This window comes from Patagioenas fasciata, chromosome 28, assembly GCF_037038585.1.
Source record: "Patagioenas fasciata isolate bPatFas1 chromosome 28, bPatFas1.hap1, whole genome shotgun sequence".
In the NCBI taxonomy this organism is placed as follows: Eukaryota; Metazoa; Chordata; class Aves; order Columbiformes; family Columbidae; genus Patagioenas; species Patagioenas fasciata.
Window position 1 is genome coordinate 3,134,576 of NC_092547.1, and position 24,274 is coordinate 3,158,849.

Here is a 24,274-nt window from a genome sequence, read left to right on the forward strand (position 1 = left end):
CAGAGCCCGACCCCCCTGGCTCCAAGCTCCCTTCAGGCAGTGCAGAGATCAGAAGGTCTCCCCTCAGCTCCTGTTCTCCAGCTGAACCCCCCAGGTCCCTCAGCCGCTCCCATCACACTTGTGCTCCAGCCCCTCACCAGCTCCATTCCCTTCTCTCAACTTGCTCCAGCACCACAAGGGCTTTCTTGGTGTGAGGGGCCAAAAACTGCCCCCAGGACACTCAGCACAGCGTGCTCTCTGAAGCAGATGGAGGAACAGTCCAAGCAGAGCAGAGTGCAGGGTTGGAGACAGAACAGTGTGTTGTCCAGGGGTCAATGGGCTGCGCACATCCCCTCGTGGGTGTTCGTCCCACAGTGGTGCTGTCAGCGATGCTGCTCGTGAACAGGGACGGGGGTCACACAGCCAACTGTGGGTCACTCGTGAGTGAAAGGCAGGTTCCTCCACAGGGCTGCGAGTGGTCCAGCGGGGCCAGGAACAAGCTTGGAAGATTTTCTAAATAATCAAGAGAATAGGGAATAAGACTGGAAGCTGGACTCAAAGACAGCCCTGAGGAGGTCACAACCCTGAGGAGGGCATCAATGACAACTCTGCTCAATTTTCTGAAGCTGAAGTGGGAGAAGAGCTGCTCTCCTGCTGCACCAGCACTGGAGGCAGGGAAGCGGATACTGCAAAGCTGCCTGGTCCAGCTCTGATTTGACAATTTGCACCATCTGAGTAATTACCTCCGTCTTCTCCCCTCCAAGGAAAGAGGGAACATGCCTGTATCACTGAAGGAAGCCAGCAGCCTCCTGCTCAGCCTCCAGGAACTCTGCATCTGCTGTGCAATGGTGGAGGGGAGGAAAAACAGTTTCTCAGCAGGGTTCAGGCACAACCAACAGTACAAAAACATCCTGGGGCAACACTGGGGAAACTGCTGTAGCATTAAGGGAGCCTCCAAGAAAGCAATGCAGCAAGAGAACAGTCCTGCTTGGGGGAACACGGCAATATAGACAACCTTCTTCTGTGTAATGGAGGCTCTTCTTCAACGCTTTCCACACAGGAAAAATAGGATTTGGGATTTCATACCTTAGGAAGCTGTGCCCGTATATCTTCTGAGCCTATGAATATGCTCTCCAAGTGAGACCACGTACGCTGCACTTTGAACCAGAGAGAAATGACGGAATCTGTTGTGGACAGCTTCCTCTGCCATATGGACACTTCCTCCAAGAAGAAAGCAATACATTTGGATGTCATTAAATTCTGCAGCTGCACCTGGTTGTCTTCTAAAGTTTCTATGAGTTCCTCGTCTGACTTCAGCAACGGGATGTTCGTCCGGGGGTGAGGCTCATACTGAAACTCCATGGTGCTCCAAGTCATTTTTAGCTCCTTCAGGACTTTCTCCATACTCATTTCTCGTACCGCTTTGTCCACAATGCCACGAACCTCATCCTCAAAGTTATGGAGGTTGAGCTTCAGGAGGTCAGCCAGCGCGGTGTCCGAGTCCATCACAAACCTCACACCCGTCACCTGCATCAGCTGATTCCAGTGCCTTTCCCTAATGGCGGGATTTTGAAGTTCTGCCACAGCTTTCAGGGCCGTCAGCATGTTCTTCACCTTGCTGTCCAGCCCAGTGAAAGCATCCCACGCCCTCACCTCCTTATCCAAATTCCGAATCTCTCTTGCAAACTTTTTACACTCCAGATCCATGTTTTCCACGTTAATATCCGCCCATTTGGTGGTCTGCCAGTCATCAAGGCAAGTGCCCACAAGGGAGATCATATCCCAGAGCTCTTTGAGAAGACACAGCTCCTTTCGGCACTGCTTCAGTTGTTTATAGTCTGGCACTACGACTTCAAACAGACCAGCTGATTCATAAATCGAGGTCATGGCTGACTCCATTTGTTTAATCTCAATGTGCTTTGTATCCAGCAGTTGATAAGGCTTTTTGGTGTCAAACCTAGAAAGAAATGTTTATTCTTCATAAGTGATATTGTAACAACTTCTAAAGAAAACATAAAACAAATGGTGCCTCTGAGACACAAAGCAGACATGATACATCTATAGTACCCATTGATGGTGCAGCCACATGGCACTGCTGACAACCCCTTTAAGCAATATTGTGCACTCAGCATCCAGATTGAATCTCTTGCTAACACCTTACAGTGTTTGCAGGGACAAAACACCCAGGGCATAACAGATACAACACCGTGAGCAGGTAGGAAATGTATGCAAGGGTTCAAGAACACATCCTCAGGACACTCCGAGATGATCCCATGAAGCTTTTCTTCCTCAGGGCTTCTCTGATGTTATAATTTCACTGTACCTGAATGGTGCTTCTTTCCGAAATCGCTCTCTGAATCTGTGTTGCTCAACATCAAACGCCGCACAGCTCTTGCGCACAACTGTCATTTCGTTCGCCTGCAGAGGAGCCACATGCTGCTTCACAGCTATCGCCAGCTTCTTTATATTGTTCCATTTTTCTGGCAGCTCCTGCAAGCAAAATTTAAATGACGGTAGGCAGTATTTGCTATTTGATATAAGATGTGACTGATCTGTTTAGGGACAATCACAGAACAGGAAAAGCAACAGATTCCATGCCTAAAACTGCAAGGAAGTTTTGTTGTGATGCAAAAGCTAAACACAATTTGGGATAAAACTTATCAGTTATCCACAATTTTGAAGACGAATGAAGACTGAGACTTTAAAACTGACTGCTCTGATTGCAAAACATGTTAAATAACTTCAGAAGAAGGGTCCCAGACCAGATCCTGGGCTCCCAGGATGGCTCGGTGGTTGAGAGAGCACAGTTCTCCTGACACCGAGCCCAGCGGGACCCAGAGCTGGCTGGAGGCAGGAGGGTGGGCTGAGGATGCAAGTTCATCAGATCGTCCGGCTTCCCAGAGCTAATTAAGAAACAGAGCCCGGGAAATTTCCAGCCAGCTCTTAGAGCAGAAGATATTATGCCAGAAGGACTTCTACAGAGCTTTCTGGGGCAAATCCCTCCAGCCTGCCTGTATAATATTAGTACTAAATAAGACAGTTTCTTTCTCAGGACTGCATCCAAGCTGCGGGTGCACAGCACTGCTAACAATCCACCCTTTGCACCTGGGATTTTATTTAGAAAGAGATTTGATTTCTTCTCTTCTCACTAGACTTCTCGAGCCAAATCCTCACCCCAGACAGTGACACCAGCCAGGGCTCTGCTGTCCTCAAGTCCCACAGCTTTGCTCTCCCACTTTCCCAGGTACTGTGCCAGCCTACAGGAAAGACTTTGGGCTTCTTTTCATCCCAGTGCACATAGTTGAGAAGACTAATGGAGATGCACCAACACTATGCAAAGAAGCGAAATAACCTGGAGGCAGCAGAGGCGGCCAGAGCAGGGCCAGTCCCTCCTGAGGGGTCTCTTTCTGGCACTTCATGTTCCAGTCTCTGTAGAAATCACTATCCATGACCATAGCAGGGCACACATGGAGCTGCTTCCTTGTCCTTCTCATACAAACTATCAGCTCCAGCCCATCCATCTTCATGGCCATGGAGGGAGCGGTACCTGGAGGAACTTACTTTGGTTTTCCTACTGTGTACAGCAGTGAATGAATTATTCAACTATGTGTTGCTGTCACTTGCCAGAAAGAACGAAACTGTTTTGTTATCTCCTCCATCTGAATGGCTGCCCTGCATACCTCATTTCTTCTGTCAGAAAAATAAATCAGTTGTTCAAATCTACACGCACAAACAGGCACCAAGCAAGCAGCTCTTGGGCAGAGGAATCAGCAGAGCTGGGTTCCCCATAGCACCATTTTTTATGCTGAACTGAAGCTGCTGTAGCAGCCAAAACATTCATTTAATGCAGCTCTTCTGTTTTTCAGGGTGTCTGTAGGAATCCAGTTATCTTTAGGACCCTTACCCGTGTCAGATTTGGTGATACAACCATCCGTGGATCACGGCTGCACCAGCAGAAAACTGGGGGATTGCTAAAGCCCGCTCAGGTCCCATCCAAGCCTGCAGCAGAGGGAGGAACTTCTCCCCAAAAAGCTCTGCCTTAAACCTGGTGTCCTACACAGAGCCCTCTGCACACAACACCCCGTGACTAAGGGGTATCCATCAGTATGCAGCCACACGCTCCTCCACCGTAACATGGTGACTGCTGCCAGTTCCCCAAGGCTGGCTGGGCATCCCACAGGCTTTTCCAACCTTCACCTCATGGTCCCCTGTCCAGAAATGAGAAGAATTCCCCAAAGAAAAATTGATTCATCAGGGCCAGATGTGGAAAGGTGCTGAAATACTTTCATAACGTGCTCCCAGTGATGTCCTTTGGGTCAAGCAGATTGGGTGTTATAGACCTAGTGGAGGACTGAAGTCCTATGAGAAGGCGACTCCTCTGCCAACATTATCCTTCCCATCTCCACAGTTGCCAAGAACTGGCTTATTTAAAAATAATTATAATTCAAACTAATTAACAGATGTATTTGAAAATGCATTAATTTTTTTCAAGAGTAATCGCTGAGAGTTGGAGCAGGCAATTCTATGTTTTTCATACATAACAAAAGGCTTAATCTCTGCTTTAAAAGAAAAACCTCAATATAACTCCAAAATTTAGAGCTATTAAGGCACATCCCACAATAGTAAAATACTATCCACTGAGGCCCTCTAATGACAGGGAGTGGGGCTTTAAATATTCCTGCAATGCTCTTAAGCTCATACTCTTTGACGCTGGCTACTTGGCAAACCGCCGTGTCCACCGCAGCTTTTCACCCACCTCCAGTTGCTTATAGACTTCCTCCGGCAGCTCTTGCTCATACGTCTTCAGCAGTTCGACGGTTTGCTTCAGGGGCTCGAACATGGCATCGGTGACACTGTGCCTTTCCTTAACGGCCAGGAGATGCCCCATGATCTCCACCAAACCGTCATAATCGCCTTTTTCAACCTTTTTGCTCAAACCTTTGTCAGCAGTTTTTATGAACTCGTCCAGGTCAGACAAGCTGTAGAACACAAAACAGGAAAGCACCAAATGAGAGCAGTTCCTACCGGAATCGTCCAGGCAGCTGGACTGGCACGGAGAGGGAAAGGCCTGGCTAACTCTGCCCATCACATGGCAACATGCTGAGGGCATCAGAACCACAGTTCATGCTCACAGGGATCCATAGATGTGGTACAGCTTCCTGTGAGGAACGGATAAATGGGTTGGGACTTCACAGGTTGGAGAAAAGGCATTTGAGGAGCACAAGTCTTACGAGGAGCAGCTGAGGGAGCTGGGGCTGTTCAGCCTGGAGAACAGGAGATGAGGGGAGACCTGATCTCTGCAACTGTCTGAAAGGAGGCTGGAGCATGGAGGGGGTTGGTCTCTTCTCTCAGGTAGCAAGTGATAAGATAAAATGGCCTCAAATTTCTCCAGGGGAGGTTCAGATTGGGTATTAGGAAAAAAATTATTCACAGAAATGGCTGTCGGGCCTTGGAACAGGCTGCCCTGGGCAGTGGTGGAGTCACCATCCCTGGAGGGGTTGGATAGACATATAGATGAGGTTCTCAGGGACATGGGGTAGTGCCAGAGTTAGGTTATGGTTGGACTCTGTGATCTTGATGGTCTCTTCCAACCAAACAGATTCTAGGACTCTATCCTATGATTCTATAAGGGAGACCTGTGAGCTCGGGTCTGTGGTCTGAAGAGAGTGAATTTGAAAGGACAGTTTTCATGTCATCTCTTCCAATACAAGAATTCAACAAATGAACCTGGTAGGTTGTAAAGCTACAACAAACAGGGATTCTTCTTCGCACGCTGCCTTATTTCAGAGGGTAAGTCTCTGCTGCAGAAGGATGCAGATGTTAAAAATTCACAGCGGTTCAGAAAAGCAACCGAACTTTTGTGGGAGAAAAAAAAATCCATCCAGGTCTTTAGATACAAAGGTACAACCCATGACTCTCAAAGTCCTCAGGTATGAATGGTTAGAGACAAGGAGACTATTTGGGGGAAGTTTCCCTACCTGCTTCTTGATCTCACCAGCTGCTGGACACTGTTAGCAGAGCTTGATGGGCTCCTGGATCTTTGGTCCTTTCCATTCTTCCCTTCTCAAAACGCTTACTTTTGAAGTGCCCGCTTAAATTCTGTGGATGCTGCTGGACCAAAACAGAGCCCTAAACACTTCACCTATTAAAGACTAAACTGCTGAGTCAGGAGCTCTTAATAAGAACTCCTAAATGCCTGTTCTAACCTATGCAAAAACCTCTTTGCACAGGAATTATCGTGCTGAAAAGAACACAAGAGATCACAGCAGCCACCACACGCAGCAGCCTTCACTAGTACATATGTCTGTAAATATTTCTTCGTAAGCATCCAAGCCCTGTGGCATCCTTCAGCTGCTACTACTCAAATAAATCACCTAACACATCATCCTGCAGAGACCAGGCGGCTGAGCAGCTATTCAGAGCAGGGAACACATGTTAATTCAAAACTTACATCCAAAGCTCCTCCTTTTTGTAACCTTGAAACTGCCTCCCCATGACTGCTCATGCCAGGCAACCCAAATTACTTTTTTTACAAAGAGTGCACTCAAAAGAGCACTGCATTTAGAAACGGAGCAAGTATCTCATGGCATTAATGCAGCTTTACTGATGGCAAATTCAACAAAATAAGCATAGAGCCCTAGAAGAGATTAGATTAGTTGGACCAGGATGAACAGACAAACAGACATCCTGTCCAACACCACACAGTAGGTCGTAGGAGCATCAGCTCGCAGGATGTCGATGGTACCGAGTTCGTGGAACTGTTTGCACTTTACACACTCAGCTGGACCAGCTGCTCCCAGCAGAGACGAGGGGATGAAAGTTAGCAGAGATGCGATGGAGCTGGCAGGGGGTGTGTGCCCCCTCCTCTTGCTCCTGTATTAGCCTTTTGCTTATCAGTGTGAAATGATAAAGCCCAGCCAACACAAGAGAAACCCACTTTGGTTCTGGGAAGAAGAGGTAGAACGGTTCCTACCTGTGCATGACGTGGTCCATGAGATGCTGCTTGAACACCAAGCTCCACCGTTTAATCACATTCAGCAGAGACGCTTTGAAAGGCCGAGCATCAACTTTCATCCAACTCTGGAAAATGCTGATGGGCTCGATGCGATTCACCTCCTCATAGATCTTCTCGTAGGAGTCAATCTGCTCTCGGAACTGCTGCAGCGTGGGAGGTGACTCAGGGACCCCGTTCTCTGCATGGGCCTCCATTTCTGCCGCAGTGAGAATGTGCCCGTAGAGGAGGAACTGGCGGAAGAACTCCTTTCTGTCCTCCCCGTACAGGTAGGAGTAGTGGTCGAAGGCACTGCGGTAATCACAGCAGGCCGCCATCACGGCCTGCACACGCCCCATCAGCTCGTGGCGCATGTCGGCCAGGTCAGCCATGTCCTCCATGTCAGCCTGGAGAGAAGAGGAGAGGAGCTCGCAGTGATGCGGGGGCAGCGTGGCACCTCCTCACTGCCACACAGCGTGAGGGAGCTCCACAGCCACGGACCTGGTAGTGGAGGAAGCCGCTGTGCTCAGCCAGCCTGGGCACCAGCGATGAGATCCGGTAGATGTCGTTGAGAAGACCTTCCACCACGTCGTAGAAGCCATCGTTTGTGCCAGGGTCCAAGGAGGGTTGAAATATCAAATCTGGGATCACCAAATCCAGCTGCACCTCAAACAGGGGAGGAAGCCCTGCCTTGGGATCTGGTAGGGAAGAACAGAGGTGCCAGGTTATTTTTGAAGGGGAGAAAAGTGATCTAGAGCCACCACTAACATCCCACCACAAGACACACACATGCCCCACAGGGACACCAGGCAGGTGGGACACCCACTCGCTGGGTCCAGTGACATTGTGTCTGCATACAACGCAGAGGGGAGGCTGCCAAACCAGCTGGTGTTCTGGTACCCACAGGAGATACTGGAGAACAGATGAGACACAAGTGATTTAAGGACCGGAAAAATGCTGTGGAGGGAAGCCTTAAAGAGACCAGGCTCTTCAGCTAATCAAAAGGGAGTCTGAGAGCTGAACAATTACAGCGCATAAGTACTTAAAGAGGAGAAAAACAACAGGAACCAAGAGGCTCTTTAATTTAGTGGAGAAAGGCATGAAAAAATAAAACACCAACTGGTTTCACAAATGTGAAATTCTGTGCTTGTTTTTAACAAGATGGTGAGGAACTGGATGCAATTCTCCAGCTCAGTGTGCCTCCACATCCAGGAGGGAAGCGTTCTGAAGATGTGCTTTAGCTGGACACAGCTGCTCTCAGCAGAGTGACCCTCCGTGGCAGCCTTAGGCAGGAGCTCTGGTTTGGTGACCCCTCTCCTCACTCCTCAGTGATGGAGGTTTTTCTTTCATGTCTTTCATCCACAGAACCAACTCTTGAGACTCTCCACAAACGAAAGGTTGTGTCACCTTGATGCTTTGTGCATGGGAGGTCAGGAGATGGCTGATGCCCAAGAACAGACTTGGAATGATGCCTCAATTTTGTCTGTTCACAAATCCCAGCAAATGGTGCACAGTCATCTCTGTCCCTTCCCTTGAGCAAGGCTTTGCTCCAGTGACCAGGGGACAGAGTTACCCTCTGAGTCTGGAGGCTCCTCCAGCACTTGCTGTAGACAATGCAAGAGGCAGAGTAGAAAGACCACCAAAAGTCAAAGCACAAAACAGAAACTTCCTTTTGGTGAGACTGAAGATGGTATCACGGCCAGAGCTGAGGAACCAGCAGTTACCTGTGTTTTCGAGGAGGTACTTGAGTGAGCACTCAATGGCAGTGAAGAATCCATCCAGAACTATCTCATCCACGTAATCCACATAGGCCTTCCAGATGTCAGATGCTGGGTCTGCAAGTAAGAGGCTCTGGTTTTCCTGGAAGAAAAAGACGACACTTTGAAATACAGCGGGGCTGAGTCTGTCCTACAAGAGCTGCCCACAGCTGAGGACTCATGGCAATGAGCACACAGGTACCAGCCCTGCGGGGGGTGAGAAACCAGACAGACGGATGTTGCTGCTGGTAGCATGGCCACAATTTTCTCCTTCTGTCAAGGGCTGCTTTGTCATCTGAAGCAACTCAAAATAATCACAAGGTAAAAATGGAGTGCGTGAGAGACTTAGCAGCCCTGCAACCTTCTCCTCCCTCTTCTCTGAGGCCAAAGGGCTCAAGGGTGCTTTGCAGACCTGGGCCAAAGGCTCATCCCAATGCATGAAGCCTCAGTCCTTGTGGCCTGTATAATGTTACCTTGGGTGGATGAGTCCTTCCAAGTGGACTGCTTACACCTCTGCCCTACAAATGGTCATCTCAAAACAAGAGAACTTTAAAATTCAGAAAAGGGTTTTTAAATAAACCAAGTGAAAATAGTTAAAGATTGGGATCAGAAGACAAAGGGTTGGCTTACAGCCTCCCTTCTCAGCTTATTGCGTTCCTTACCTCCAGGCAAGTTCACAGTCAGGAAATTCACGGTTTTCTAGGCCACAGAATGGCCCCATCCTTCTTGCGTCTCCTCTTCCACACCCACAAGACCAGCCTGGGTATCCATCCCCTGCACCTCCCAGGCTCTGCCGTGATCCTGTTCCGGCCTTGCTATGCCCTCTGAGGGCTCTTTCTCCTAAGCCTGCCAGGGGCTCTCAACACAGGCACGGGCTCAAAAAAAACGTAAGGTCCAGCTTGCAGTCTGCTGCCAGGGGTTCAAAGCTGGCTGTATTTCATCTCTGGGGACACAGGAGAGGGTGCCATTCCCAGTGGCATGGCAGCTTGGCACACATGAGATCATAGAATCATTCTGGTTGGAAGAGACCCTCAAGATCATCGAATCCAACCATAACCTAACTCCACCACTAACCCATGTCCCTAAGAACCCCATCTGTACATTTGTTAACACCTCCAGGGATGTGACTCCACCACTGCTCTGGGCAGCCTATTCCAAAGCTTCACAATCCTCTCTGTGAATTATTTTTTCCTAATATCCAATCTGAACTTTCCTTGGTGCAACTTGAGGCCACTTCCTCTCATCCTATCTCTTACTACTTGGGAGAAGAGACCAACCCCCTCCATGCTCCAACCTCCTTTCAGACAGTTGCAGAGAGCAAGAAGGTCTGGCCTCAGCCTCCTCAAGATAGAGTGGCACTGCCAATTGGGCTTGAGTCAACCCAGAGTTGCTGCTCCCCAACTTTACACATCAACGCTGAGTGATTAAACTGTTAACAGAGCAAGCCAGGGCTCTGGTGCCTTGCAGACTCACCTCCACATTTTGCTGACACAAGAGAAAGGGGAACTTCACAGGACTGAACACTATGGGAATGCCCATTTGAAAGCACCACCCCCTCTTCACCGTCCCATGCCCTTGTATTTGACAATGCCCCCTTGTCACTGGTGTTCTACTGAACCTTTACTCCAGAGGCCTCATCCTGGTGCAAAAGGGCAATGCAAGCCAGCATCTCACTGTCCTGCCTGTGCTTGTGGGTGCACGTACCCAAACTCTCTGTGCTCTTCTCTCAGCAGCCTCAAGACTCACCTGCTCAAAAGAAGACCTGAACACCCAAGGGAAACACAGCAGACCAGCTCTTGGCCCCTTTGCTGCTGTTCCTCCAGGTTTGACCAGCACAGCAGGACAGAGGCATGGGGACATCCTATTTTGGGCCACGGTGCCTTTCCCTCCCCAGGACCTTCATGCTGCTTTGCAGTTGGTCCTGCCCTGTGAGCCACCAGAGCAGCGGTGCCAGCCCTTCTGCCTTGGCCACAGCCCCATGTTCTCTCCGGTCAATTTAGGAAGTGTTCCCATCTTTTGGGTGTAGCTGGAGGTGGTTGAGCCTGTCACAGCTGCAGCAGCAGGACAACGTGGGCATAGTAAAATCCTCGCCGTGGGTTCAGAGGGTACAGAAGTGGGTCAGAAGCCCAAGGCTGAGTGCAGACAGTGAAGTAAGGTGAGCAACAAGGGCTCAGTGTCCCAGAGAGGGTCAGCCCAGTCTCTCCAGAGTCCAAGGCCAGATGGCGACCCTCAGGAGTGGGCTGGACCTAAAATCCATCTGCCTTCCAGCCAAGGTGCTGTCCCTGACACGCTAAAACCTCTGGGCAGGTGAGGCGCAGAGATTTGGGCTTTCTCCTGCTCTGCAAAGAGGACTCTCAGCTCTGGCAAAGCCACTGGAAAAAACCCAGGGTTCAGACAGCAGCTTTTTTCTTGTTACTCAGCTTCTCCCTGGACTGACAGCGTCACCTCCTGCTCCCACAGAGGAACAACAAGCCTAAAGCAGAAAGGTCAGCCACAGCCAGCTGCCTCTCCATTTTAAGGTGAATATTTCGGAGGAGTTTTTCCTCTGAGCAGGATCCCAAAGCCTGATGCACGACTCCCCTCTAGTGGCTTCACAAGAACCAGGACTGGGAGCCAGACTGGGCTGCATCGGCTCCCGCTCCTGCTCCAAACTCGGTGCCTGGTCAGCAGCCCCGCACACTCAGCTGTACCAGCTCACCCATCAAAGTATTCCTTAATCAACAACAGGTAAGTTTTTCAAATGAGTTAAGGGAGTTAATTTTAAGGTGAAGCAGCTCTGGACATTTTCACCAGAGTGGAGAGACACCCAGAGCCTATGAAGAGTCAACAAACCCCTGGAGAAGGTCCCCCCTCACCTTCACCAGCAGATGAATCCTCTGCCCTGACTCTCGGACAAGGCTGTAACGCCGTTCCAGGCGGTCCTGACAGTCCTCCAGGCTCAGCAGCGATTCTCTTTTACAATCTCTTCTCACAAATATGGGCGACGCCCACGATCCCACGATGGTCTGGATCTCCTCAACATTGTTTTTGGCTTTCTGTATCCTCTGCTCGAGGTCATGGACATCATCCATCACCATGGAGATGTGATCCCAGACACCTGGTAAAAAATGAGATGATTGACTACTTTTTTTCAGAGCTGCATGGCCAAGCTCTTGTGCACTCTCCATAAGACTTTTCCCCCACGGTTTCATGTATTTCTCACCCATCATTAACACAAGAGACTTACCACCTCAACCAAAAGAGTCACTTCTAGCTCCCTCCTACCCCAACAATCCATGGTACAGCTGCAGCCTCTGTTTTCTGCCAGGAGCACCAGCACCGTGGGGACGTCTGACACTTCCCCCTTTCCCGTACCCAGATTTAATCTGCTACCAGAGAGAGAACAAGGACAACAGGCTGAGTGTTCCTGCCACTGTCACTAGAGCAGGGACCCACAGCCCCACAAACACAGGCTGTGACAGCCCAAGGTACCAGCGAGGGCTGCATTTAGATTCAGGGAACTTCATCTGCAGGAAAGTCCCTTCATCTTTGTTGTGCAATGGAGAAAGAGTTTTTCAGCATGAGGAATTCTGCTTTGCAAGTTCCCAAGGGAGGACACTTGTTCCTGTTCATACCACAAGCCTGATGACAGAAATATATATTCCAACAGCGAGCAGTTTGCTTTCACCAAGAGGAAACAAATTGTCTTCCTCCATTCTGCTTTGCAGTTAAAACTGATCAAGCAAGAACACTGGTTAAATCATCCCAAAGTCACAGTGCACAAACCTCACCACTAACCACAGTATTTCATCTGGCTGGAAAGGATAACGAGGTGGCCCTGGCCCCCACCGGGAGAAGTCTGTCCCAAGCCAGATGGCTGGGCCAAGGGGTCCCAGTCCCTGCACAACTCAGGGAGAAAGCAGTGCCTTGGGGACACAGGGACATGACCACACAGTGGGTCACTTGGGCTGGCACGGGCAGGGAGCAGACTCTTCAACCCCAGCCTTGCCAGCTCTCACAAACCCCAATCTTGCCGTTTCCTCAGCATCACTGCTTACAGGGCAGCCTCTCTTCCCCAAAAGCCCAGAGGGAAGCTGAAGGGATCAGGATCCTGTCCCCAGCCCAAGCAGATCAAGGTAAGATGGGAAGGAGCAGGCAGGCTGGGGGCTGCCCTTTGTCTCCCCAGTGCTGGCTGGGAGATCTCCAGAGGTCTCTTCAGCCCTCACCAGTCTGGGATTCTGTGAAATCCTGTACGGCCTCTTTTGCCCTAACACAGAGCTAGCTCACCCTCCATCTTCCAGTTGAGTGTTTCTTCTGCCTTCTTCAGCTTCAAGTTAATATCCCACAGCTGCTCCTGTATGAGAGGGTATTCGACCTCCAGGACTGTCTTCAGGACCTTGTTGTATCTGTTCACCATCAGCTCCAAGTTGGCCGCCAGCTGCCGGTATGACTCCTTGGAGGAATAGATTTCTGCTGCCGTGGGTGGGATGGCTCCCAGCCGGCTGCCAGACAGGTAGCTCAGCTCCCTCAGCACCGACACCAGCTGCAGAAACAAGGCAGAGAGCTGAATGTGAGACAATCCTCCCCATTCACCTGGTAGACACCCTCCCGTCAATTCTGGGGATCTTAGGGGGTTCCTGCTGTTTTATTCACAAAGCAGTACGCTCTGAGAAGGGCCTGGACACCTCCTAGTCCAGACCATCTCCCTCCCATTGATCTTTGCCTCTGATTTGCTTCCCAATCAAAGACATATAGCTCTGTTAACTACCCAGCCAGCAAACCCTGTGCAGCCTCTAAAAGCCATGATGATCTCTGGTCTTCTCAGCTATCCTCATCAATACAGTCTTTCAGCAATACTGTGCCTGCAGGAGGAGGCACAACCAAAAGCATCTTTGAGTTGTGATGGAACGGGATTGAGTGGGTTATTAAACTATAAACCCAAGTAGAAGTGAGTCCCTGCAACAAACGGAGCAGCAAGGTCTTCCAACGCAATATATCACTTCTAAGACAAAAAAAAAAAATCTTTGCTCAGTTTAGTGGCTTGTGAGAGGGAAAATGCTCCTGAAACGGCACATTTTGGCTGGGTGACAGAAATTCAGTATATTGTATGGGCAATGGCAGGGGTGAGGAGTATCTACAATACTAAAGTGACTATGTCCACAATGACAAGAAGAGGAAAGAAAGACGGAGCGCAGAAGGGTGAAGGGAGCAGTTTGAGGAGGTGGATGGAAGAGGATGGGATGGGAGGAAGGGAAAAGCAGGGGATTGAGGGAGCAGGAGGCCAAGTGAGATAGAACCAAACTCCCCTCCCTTTTATGCACTGGAATGTCTGAGACATCCCCACCATGGTGTCAAGGATGTCTTACCCTCTTTCCCTCTCCTCCATGGAAGGTGAGCTCTGGAAGATTCTTTAATGTTGAAGGGTTGCAAATACATCCTCCCTTTAGGCAAAATGAGGTGCTCCTATCTGCTCTGAAGGGCATGAAGGGGCTGCTAAGCAGGCACCTGAGGACATGAGGCAGTCCTCAGTACGGAAAGCTGAGAGCAGCGCAGAAGCACTCAGAGACTGGAGCTGAGAACATGCTCAGCACGTCACAGGCTCCAAACCCTGGCACCAGGGTGAAGGGTGGAAAACATCCCCTGGGGCCATTTGCTTCCCACCTTAGCAAGGAGATTCCAAGGAGCTGGACAAATCCTTTGTCTGAGAGCCAAGCTGGAATCAGCTCTGGAACCTCAACACTTTTCTCTAACAGCAGCAAGTCCCAGGGAAAGGGGGAAGTGTTTGATGTTTTCCCAGGCCCCTGAGATTCAGCACCTCCGCAGCAAATGGCATTTCACATTTGAGAGGCCCCAGCTCTCATCAGGCCCCAGCACCTTTGAATCCACCTCTGCACTCTGCTGGCTTGGACCCTGCCTCTGCTTTGGGCAGGGGGATGGTCAGGCCTCCCTGTGCTGGAGAGGGCAGCCCTAGGGAACAGAGACCTACTGGAAGCCTCCTGCACCACAATTAAGGAAATCCAACAGCCACAACACTGAAGTAACAAAACAAACCTTTCCTGGGATTTTTATACCCTTTCAGGAAGCTCAGATTTCAGGTAAACATAACACGAACCCACGTCTGTAGGATGATGCTCCTACGCTCCCCACACCAGCGTCAAACCAACCTGCTCTGGAGATGTTGACACCAGTTAACATCTGGCTACTCACAGACTTTCTGGCTTTAATTACAATCTGCGCTGCTTAAACTGTAATCCTGATATTTTACCAGGAGACAGAGCCCACAAAGGGGATGGTTAATTCATGTCACCCATAACAGATGCTCCAGGGACCTCAGCAGAACAGATCTAGTAGCGATCCCACCAGACTTGCCATGCACGGTGGGGCACAGCTTGGAGACGTGCCCTCCAGCAGACAGGAAAGCTAGTTCTTACCTGGGGATCAAAATTAACTGTGATCAGTTTGGTTTCTGGATCTCGCCGGATAAGCGGTTGAGTAAGGTTGTACTGTGATTTTTCAGAGACTGTCTGGGACCAGTCTGCATAGAGCTTCTCCTGATACCTGCCGAAAAACAAACAAACAAATTAAAACATCCACCACGTAGCTGCCAAGCCCGCACACCAAGACATAGAACCAAATAAAAGCCAAGTCCACTTCTGAGGGCTGAAGAACATCAAGGAATATTTAAAACCCACCCACACCACCTCCATAAAGATCTTGGCTTCAAAGACAAACACCTGAAAACCAGTGACAGCATCAAGTCAGGAAAACAAAGATCCCCCAAGTACCATTCTTAGCAGAGGATTCAAATTTGGGGACAAACATTCAAAAGCTCAGAGCAATCAGTTCAGTTTTAGCATCAAACATTAAGATATTAAGTGAGGTGCAACGAATCCCACTCCCACTTGTGGAATACACACATTACAGCCACGGTAAGTACACTGTGAATGGGCACAAGTGGATTGAGACTTCTGGTCAGCTCAGGTTTTCTACCACAGCATCTCCTACATCCAAAAGAATCTCGTTCCAACATTTCTGCTGGGCTGCACAGCCCCTGTCCCTCCCATGCAAACTTCTCATTTCAAGATATCACAGAAAGACTGTGGTGTGTAGCAAAGGATTCCTCCTCCTCTCTCATCACAAAATTCCTTCTGGCTTAGAAAGAGACATTCTCAGGCCCTGGGCTTGCAAATGTGCTGAAAGGTGGTTTAGAGAAGGAGAAGGAAATGGCCTCAAGTTGCACCAGGGGAGGTTCAGACTGGATATTAGGAAACATTCCTTCCCCAAAGGGCTGTCGGGCATTGGAACAGGCTGCGAGGGCAGTGGTGGAGTCATCATCCCTGGAGGGGTGGACAGACGTGGAGACGAGGTTCTCAGGGACACGGGGCAGTGCCAGGGTTGTGTTAATGGATGGACATGAGGGTCTCTTCCAACCAAAACAATTCTATGATTCTATAAGGTTTGGCTTTTTTTCATATAGTTACAGTCATGCCTGAGCCACCACTTACCTGTCGAGCAGCTGGATCATTTCTTCATACTTCTCTATCACCCTTCTTCCTTCAGCAGAGTCCAAGCAGCTGGTGGCACAACAGACAAGCTCAGCGTTACATTTAGCCCTGTGAGGCTGCAGTCTCTATTTACCCCTTCCCAAAACCACCCACCACCTTGCAGGCAGAGCCTGGCTGGGGATCTTACATTCCAACCCCACCATATCGCCCAAAACCATTTCACTGCACAAAAGCTCTCCAAGCCCCAGTGCGCCCTTTTGCGGGTGTTTGCATGGCAACTGGCAAATGAGAACCACGTCCTGGGGGAAGAACAAGGGCCCAGAGCTGCTGGAGGAACACTGGTCTCCGTAACATACTCAATGCTCCGGTGTTTGCACAGAGCAGGGCAACCTCTGCTCACCAGCCACCACTTTCTGAGGTCAAAGAGGCACAGAAAGAAGCAGAGTGTGGCTCCCGGCAGATGAAGCTCTTGGCGGTGCCCAATTCATGCCCCTCAAACCGAAGAGCAAAGGTGTCCCAGAGTGCGGGAGGCAGAGCCCTGGCCACGCTGCCAGGGCTGTACAGCCCAGGGAACAGCAGGCCAGAGGAATTCTTATCATGCTGTCTTTTCCCCACTGTTTCATCTACAATATCCAAGTTTTCCTCAAGATGGTTGTTGATTTTGGAGGACATATTGACAAAACCTGAATTAACTTAACCAAAAGCTGGAAAAAAGGAGCGCCTGAGCAGTCACCGCTGGGCAAGTGCTGAGAAACCTGCTGGAAGTAAACAAGTCCTCTGAGCAAATCCAAGTAAATCCCAGCAAAACCACTTTTGTTTCTCCTTTTTAATCCTTTTTCCCTTTCAACAGCATCATGTCACCACCGTTGCAGAGCATGTTATTAACTACTCTAAACAGAGGACAGAAAATCAGTGTGAAATGCAGATCTGGGTCCTTCATGGTGGACAAAAATTTGCCATTTAGGTTCAAATCAGACATGATAACTTGGGCTCTGTGCTGGGAACAGCCCAAGAGTTTGTTTCATTGCACCAATGTCTTTGCTGCTGCAGAATAACTGTGCACTTAAAGACACTTAATGGCAAGATACAGTGAGAGAAGGTTACAAACATGGTACAGTGACGGTCAAGTTATTTTGGTCAAGTACATTAAAAAAGTGGATCCATTTACACAGAATCCTGACCAGCACACGTGAAGCCATTCCTGTGAGCTACCAGGTGCAGTCCCTAGAACATCCTCAGTTGTCATAAGTCCAACACTGCCTTGCTTACAGAGCTCTTAAATGTTGTCTCATGTGGTGCCAGCTGTGAGTATGAGGCCATACTTCCCTGACACCATCCGTTATAACAAGCATTTGGGTGATAAATATACCAGCATTGGTTTCTTTCCTTGATCTTGGGAGATGGCTCCTTTGTTTAACGCTGAGAAAGTTTTCTTCTGCCCAACAAAATGCTCGTCTGCTCCCCAACATGCAAACCCAGCTCCATCGACCCATCTCAGCTGAGTCCAGCCCAGCACTTCTCTGCTATTCACAGTTTGGATGATGCCAGAACCAGGACTTGCAGCTGAGGAGGTCCTGGAGAACATGCTGAGTGGGATTGCAGCAGGAAAGGTTCTGATACCTCTTTCAATTGCAACCTGGGAACTATGTCTGAAAGCTGAATAGCCCACTGTGCCTCTTAATCGCTTCAAAACAAATCCAGTTAATGAGTTTCTTAAAAAAAATAATGATCACAAGGAAGCTGAAAAGCACCAGTGCAACCACTTCACACCTCTTTGACTAAGAATTATTTCAGCTATAACCATGGGATAATGTTCACCACAGAAAGAAAATCAGATTGATTACAGAGAAGATAGCAAGGTGGTCATAAAGCAACTTAGCTGGAACAGACACGCACAGATGTGGGATGTGCCTGAAGTGATCAAACGGCACCTGGATTCGCGCTCGCAGCTCCTGCGCCCAGCGCAGCGCTCCAGCCACCGGCGGCATGTTCTTGTGCACAGGGGGGGATCCTGGGGAGGGCACATTGGAACAGCATTTGACTGAACACTGCACTTGTAACCCCAAAGATGCAACAACAGAACCTCATTTGCAGAAAACTGCTCTGATTTCCCAGCTTCCTTCCTTAAATCCAACATCTGCCACACTGATGTAGGTCTGTGACCAAGGCAAGTGCCTCTGGATCTTGAATAAGGAGCTGAGATCGAACGAGAAGCCCAGACTATGTCCAAACCTGAGCTGATGTGAGGTGTCCCTTGCCTGGGACACATTCCCCGCCCCTCACAAACACTGACATAGGGATTTCTGACCAGGAGTTACTTCTGTCCGTCTTATCTAACAGCCACAGAACAATAACCACAAATTCACAGCAAAGGATTCTCTCCATGATTCTCTCCAGTCCAGGACTTGTCTCGTTCCAGTATGATCTTTCTGAGGCAAGTAAATAGGTTATTGTTCAAAATGACACACTTGAATCCTCATAATCTGATAGAAATCCACCCATTCCCCCCTGTGCCAACAGTCACGGGGAATAATAAACTTGGAAAAGGCTGATTAAACCCTTGGTTACAAAGTCCCACTCGCATACTTTGCATTTTAAGCATTGTAAGGGAAACAAAATAAATTCGTTCTGAGGAGCACATGAGTGGGTTTGCAGGTCCCATGGGGTGTTGGAGGCAGCACACAAATGTGGAGAGAAACCTCCTGTCACAGCCTCGCTGGGAGAAAAGCTCAGCATGTGTCTCCATTCCCAGTCACATATCATGCATACACATTTGAAAAAGGGTATTTTTACTCCTAACCAATTATTTGCTTTAATACTAAGAACAGAGCTTTCCCAGGCATTTCCATTGCCACTAGGAGCTACAGAGGCTGAAAACATCTGCAATTTGTAAAGTTTTGGGTTCCTTAGAAAAATAAATCATTTCCCCCCCAAATTAATCTCAATCAAACTCCCTGTAAAACCCATTTTACTCAGCACGTTCTACCTACCGAGCTTCAGCTCTGCCTGGATGTGCCGGGAGTAGATCAGCCTGGCGTGGTCCAGGGCCCTGCTGAACATGCTGATGAGGACGGAGTATTTGCCAGCAGCATCTGCAGCGACTACCGGTCGCTCCAAAAGGCTCCCGAACATGTCCAGCAGCTGTTGGGGTGAACACGCAGGAAAAGAAGAGGGGAAAAATTTACAACCCCGACTCCTGCAGAGAGATCAGCTGGGACCTTCCTCCCCAGCCCAGAGGCTTCAATGCTGTCCGCACCGATGGGCACTTTGGAAAAAGGAAATTTGCTCCCTTTGTTACGGGGCCTCTCCGACTTTCTCTGGGGTTGGACCACATTCCAACTGTTGTTCTTCAAATGCTTCAAGATTTTCTATTTTTTTCAAAAAACTTACAAAGATAAACACTGTCACTTGCTAAAGTCTTTTCTACAAATGCTTATATTGATTTTTTTAAAAAAATACCATTTATTATTTCTGCAAGATAGATTAATTGATAAATAAACCAGCTTTGTTTCTAGAAAACCTGTTTCCAAAACTGAAACAGATCCATGTATTAATAATATTAACAAATTGATACTAACAATATCAATTCTCACCAGGAAATCCTAGAAAAAGCATGATTTCCCCCAACTTGCAGAGAGAGACACAAATATATCTCCTGGCATCCAAAAGCTTTGTGAGGGACCCACCAGCCTGAGCATCCCAAACCAAGAGCAGCCCAAAAGCTACAAGTCCCACTGTCCCACCAGCAAACACCAGCCCCATGTGCCTGTGGCTCCAGCACTGCCTGGTCTCCTCAGCGTGATTCTCACCGAGCCGGGTGCCCTGATTTCCCTTTTAGGGAAGAGCAAGGGAGCGATAAACAAACCTTGAAGGCGTGGTCCAAGTTGGAGGCGTCATCAAAAGCCTGGATGAAAATGGTGCCCAGCCGACGGTCCATGTCTTCTACTTTCTGCTGGAAACCAAAGGCATCCTGCTCAAAGTCCTGCACAAAGGCAAAACACAAGCTGTGAGGCTGCAAGATGGCACTAGGAAGGTACCTGTAACTCCTCGATCCAGAGATGCCCTCTCTTATTCACCGTGAACTAAGCCACGCCTCTGGCCAATCTTCAGCCATCGCAACGTGGCAAAGTCCTCACGAAGCTTGAGAACATTTCTGTGCTGTCCCATGGCTGAGATGTCGGCCCTTTCTCTGGGAGGGACCCTTTGGTCCTGAGGGCTTTCCACAGCCCACATGGCACTATCTTCAGCCTACAGGCAAGATGGACTATTTCCACACCCTCTCCCCCACCACTTGGCCTGAAGACCACACCATCATCCAGAAAACCCACGGATGCACCTGCTGAGTCCCAAATCCAACCTACTTTCAAGTCAAAACAAGCCTGTGGTTCCATGGTGAGCTGGTTGTGAGTGAGGCAGTTTCAAAACACTCGCACAGGTTGCCCAGAGAGGCTGTGGAGTCTCCACACTTGGACATAGGTAATCTTGGAGATATTTCACCTGACCAGTCACAGTCCTGCTCTAGCTGAGCCTGCTTTGAGCAGGGAAGGTGGACTGGGTGATCTCCAGAGGTCCTTTTCAAACTCAACAGTACTGGGTTTCTGTAATTTCCATCATCTTCTTGCACTGCTTTTCTTGCTTCAATTGTAATAAATCCTTTGAACTTCAAGAGTAACATCTATATTTGTTTTCCTACACGTAAAAGAGTCCAAATCAAAGACTGAACTTGACAGTCTGTGACAGTCCTTCTGTTCTAGCTTGGACAAAACCACTAAAAATGAGGCCATGTGTCTCTTTTCCAAAGGACAAAGTGCAAGGAAATAGCTTTTACTATTGCTACTGCTGAGCTCCAGCAGATCCAGATGCCATGTTTTAGCTAAAAAAAACGGCTCCAGCAGTGGCAGAGGGTGCAAAACTAGAGCACTGAAAGAACAAACATGACTCAGAGTCACACAAATGGCCATGGGGTCACCAAACCCAAGCCACCTCCTGCAGAGCCACTGTCACCTCTCCTCTGTGCCTGCCCTGCTGAAGGAGGGGTGCTATGGAGCAAGCAGCTTTCCAGCAAGAAACACTGGGGACGTGCCACCCCCTGCAGAGATGTACTGGGAGCTGCAGGAAGCAAAGCACGAGCCACCCATCCCCACACCAGGCAGGTCCCAGAGGGCTGGGAATATTCCTTTAATTAAAGCACTACTGATAATAAAATAGAGCATCCTTGAATTCTGAGAGCCCCAGATGCCATGTGTTCATCTAGGCAGGAGCGAACACATCCCAGAGATGATCTGAGTTGGCCCTCATCAGGCAAACTACCTTGTTTTTCCAAAACTAAGACAGCGTCTTATATTAATTTTTGCTGCAAAAGATGCTTACTTTTTTACATGTATAGCTGCCTGGACCCTATTTAAATTGACTTTTTTATGAACTGTAATTAGGGCTAATTTTTTGAATAGGGTTCATATTTCAAGCATCCTGAAAAATCATGCTATAGCTTGTTTTTGGGGTAGGTCTTATTTTTGGGGAAACATGGTAAATACCAAGAGCAGGAAAGCAAAGAGATGTGGGTGTTGGTATAGCTCTTATACCTCAGCAAGCACCATGTACAGCAAAAGCTTGTGCAGAACTCATGGAAATCCCAGTTTCCCAGCTGCACTGATCTAAGGTGCTGATCTAGCAAGATATGTTAGATATAGACGTGCAAGAAGTCCCAAATCTCTGCAGGAAAGGCCAGCGGCTCCCTGTTCCCTCCAGTACCAGATCAGATCATAATGAAAGGAGGAAAGAGCTGGGAAGAAGATAGCAGGAAACTGCTGCTTTGGAAACATGCACATGTTCCTGATGTTCCCGCAAACTGGTCCCACCTACCGTGTTGGTCAGGTCAAGACAGTCATAGGTTCGCTCTGAAAACACCTTGTATGCCTCCTGGAATTCCTCATACATGTCCAGGACCTGCTGGCCCAGGGTCTTCCCTTTAATCCCACTGAATTCAATTTTCTCCAGCTTCATCAAGTCCAAGGAAGTTGCCAGGAGATCCTTCAAAGTCAACGGAGGGAGACACAGGTCATGATGTCGACAAAAGAAGATGACAACAGTTGTCACGACAGAGTTGCACTTGCTGAGGGACCTTCCCAAGCACAGCGCTGGTGCTCAGGCTGGGTGGCAGGGATGGGAAGGGGGGAGCCTGATCTGCCTGTCCTGAGCATCAGTGGCTGCTCATAACACGTCCCTGCCCAGTGAGACCTGCTGCAGCCACTAGAAATACCATGACAACTGTAAAATCGCTTTTAAGCGTATTTAAAGGACAGATCCAAAGCAGGATATGAGACTCTTATATGTCATCCAACATAGCTAAGAATCCCAATTTTATAGGTATTAACCAAGGACAGATTTCTAATATTTACAGGTACCCAAACTGTCCAAAGCTCCTGCGCAGTCAAACCTCCACGTGTCCAAGTGGGTGTTGCAGCACCTGCCCCGCTGGCCCTCTCTGCTGAGGTGGCACACGGGTCCTTCCCTTCCCTTCCCATCCTCTGCAGCCTGGCAGTGTCACCTCTTGGGAAAATGTCCCGCTCCCCCAGTGGTGGTGGCAGCACTGGGCAGCTCTGCTGCCATCCCACCTCATCTGTCTCCCTAGGTAGGGCCAAGTAAGGGCTGGTTGAACATCCATTGTCTCAGAGGACCAGGAGAAATGTGCACAGGAATGTACTGGTGGCCACTCTCTGCTTGCACTTGTCCTGGGGCCACCCGAGCAGGGCAGCAGGTTTTACCACAGACACGTAATATGAAACAGTGCAACGAACCAAAGGAAAGGGATCCTTCCCTCTTCACGTGCTCATGGGCTACCCATGCACCAGTGTAACTGCAGCTTTTATGAAAATTCGAAAACAAATGCACATATGCATTCATATTCACTTCGACACACCAGCACATCCGCTTGAACAAATACCTAGTAAGGCAAAAAAATAATGTGGAAATACCAGTTGTCCCTTGCTTTGTCTTGCAAGGTTGCTTGAAATGAAGTGATGAGGGGAAATTGAGACGGAGAGAGATGCAGCAGTTTTCCTCATTAACAGGCTGGTGTGCACTATGCTTTTAATTATTGTTTTACAGCTCACTCCGCAGGCTCTCCCTCTGACTCCAGATACTGCAGCTTCTACTGTCCCTGGAGTGTGGGACAGCCACGGAAGGAGGAAACAGACACTGGTCAAAACGCACAGTGCCCCAGCTCAAAACCTCCCCACTGGCTTTTGTCTGCAGCCCATATCCACAGTGTGCCCACGGCATCCATGGAATCCCAGCAGTCAGTGCCCCAGAGCCTTTACAGGGTCCCAGTAAACCTGTCACCAACACTGTCCTCATGATAACCTGCAGTTATTCCTGTGTCTATTTATATTCCTCTCTACACTGACCAGCATAATTTGGTTTATTTCACATCAAACCCTACTGGAAACCATCATTATGAATACTTTTAAAATAGGCACCAGTCATGACAGTTTTCAACATAGTTAATTAAGGAACACATAAAAGTATATGGCACATTTAAAGCAGTAAAACTGCAAACACCAGCAACCTGTACACTGGCCATCCAACCCTACACACTGAGAACGCAGCAACAATCAACAAAGAAATTCATTTGGGATGTGTGTGGAGAGCAGATGAATGTGTGTGGTTAGCCACGTGAGAGATAACAGGTACATGCAAGGTCTGTACAAGAGGTACATACAGTATCTGTATAAGAGGTATATACAGTGTCTGTATAACAGGTACATATGGTGTCTGTATGTCTGTGGTCTCCAGACACAGCCATGTGGTAAGGAGAGCATAGGGAGCTCCCACATTCACACTCAGACCTGCTCTCTGCAGAACATCTCCTGTGGCTCAAGGAGCCCTTGGCCACACTGGGAGCTCAGGGATGACACCCCAATGTCCCTGCCTCAGGTGACAGATCTGGCAAACAGGGACACCCCTGAGCCACAGCACCCCAGTTTGATGGACTATGAGGATGCGAAGGGACAACCTGGTGAGGAACGTGTCCCTGCTCCTCCCCAGGCCCACGTGGCACAGCC

The 24,274-nt window shown here is 49.0% G+C and overlaps 1 pseudogene; it reads right to left on the reverse strand.

Annotated features, from left to right (window-relative positions):
* The window catches only part of LOC139825726 (dynein axonemal heavy chain 9-like), a 57,728-nt pseudogene that overhangs the window by 21,749 nt on the left and 11,705 nt on the right, over positions 1 to 24,274 (reverse strand).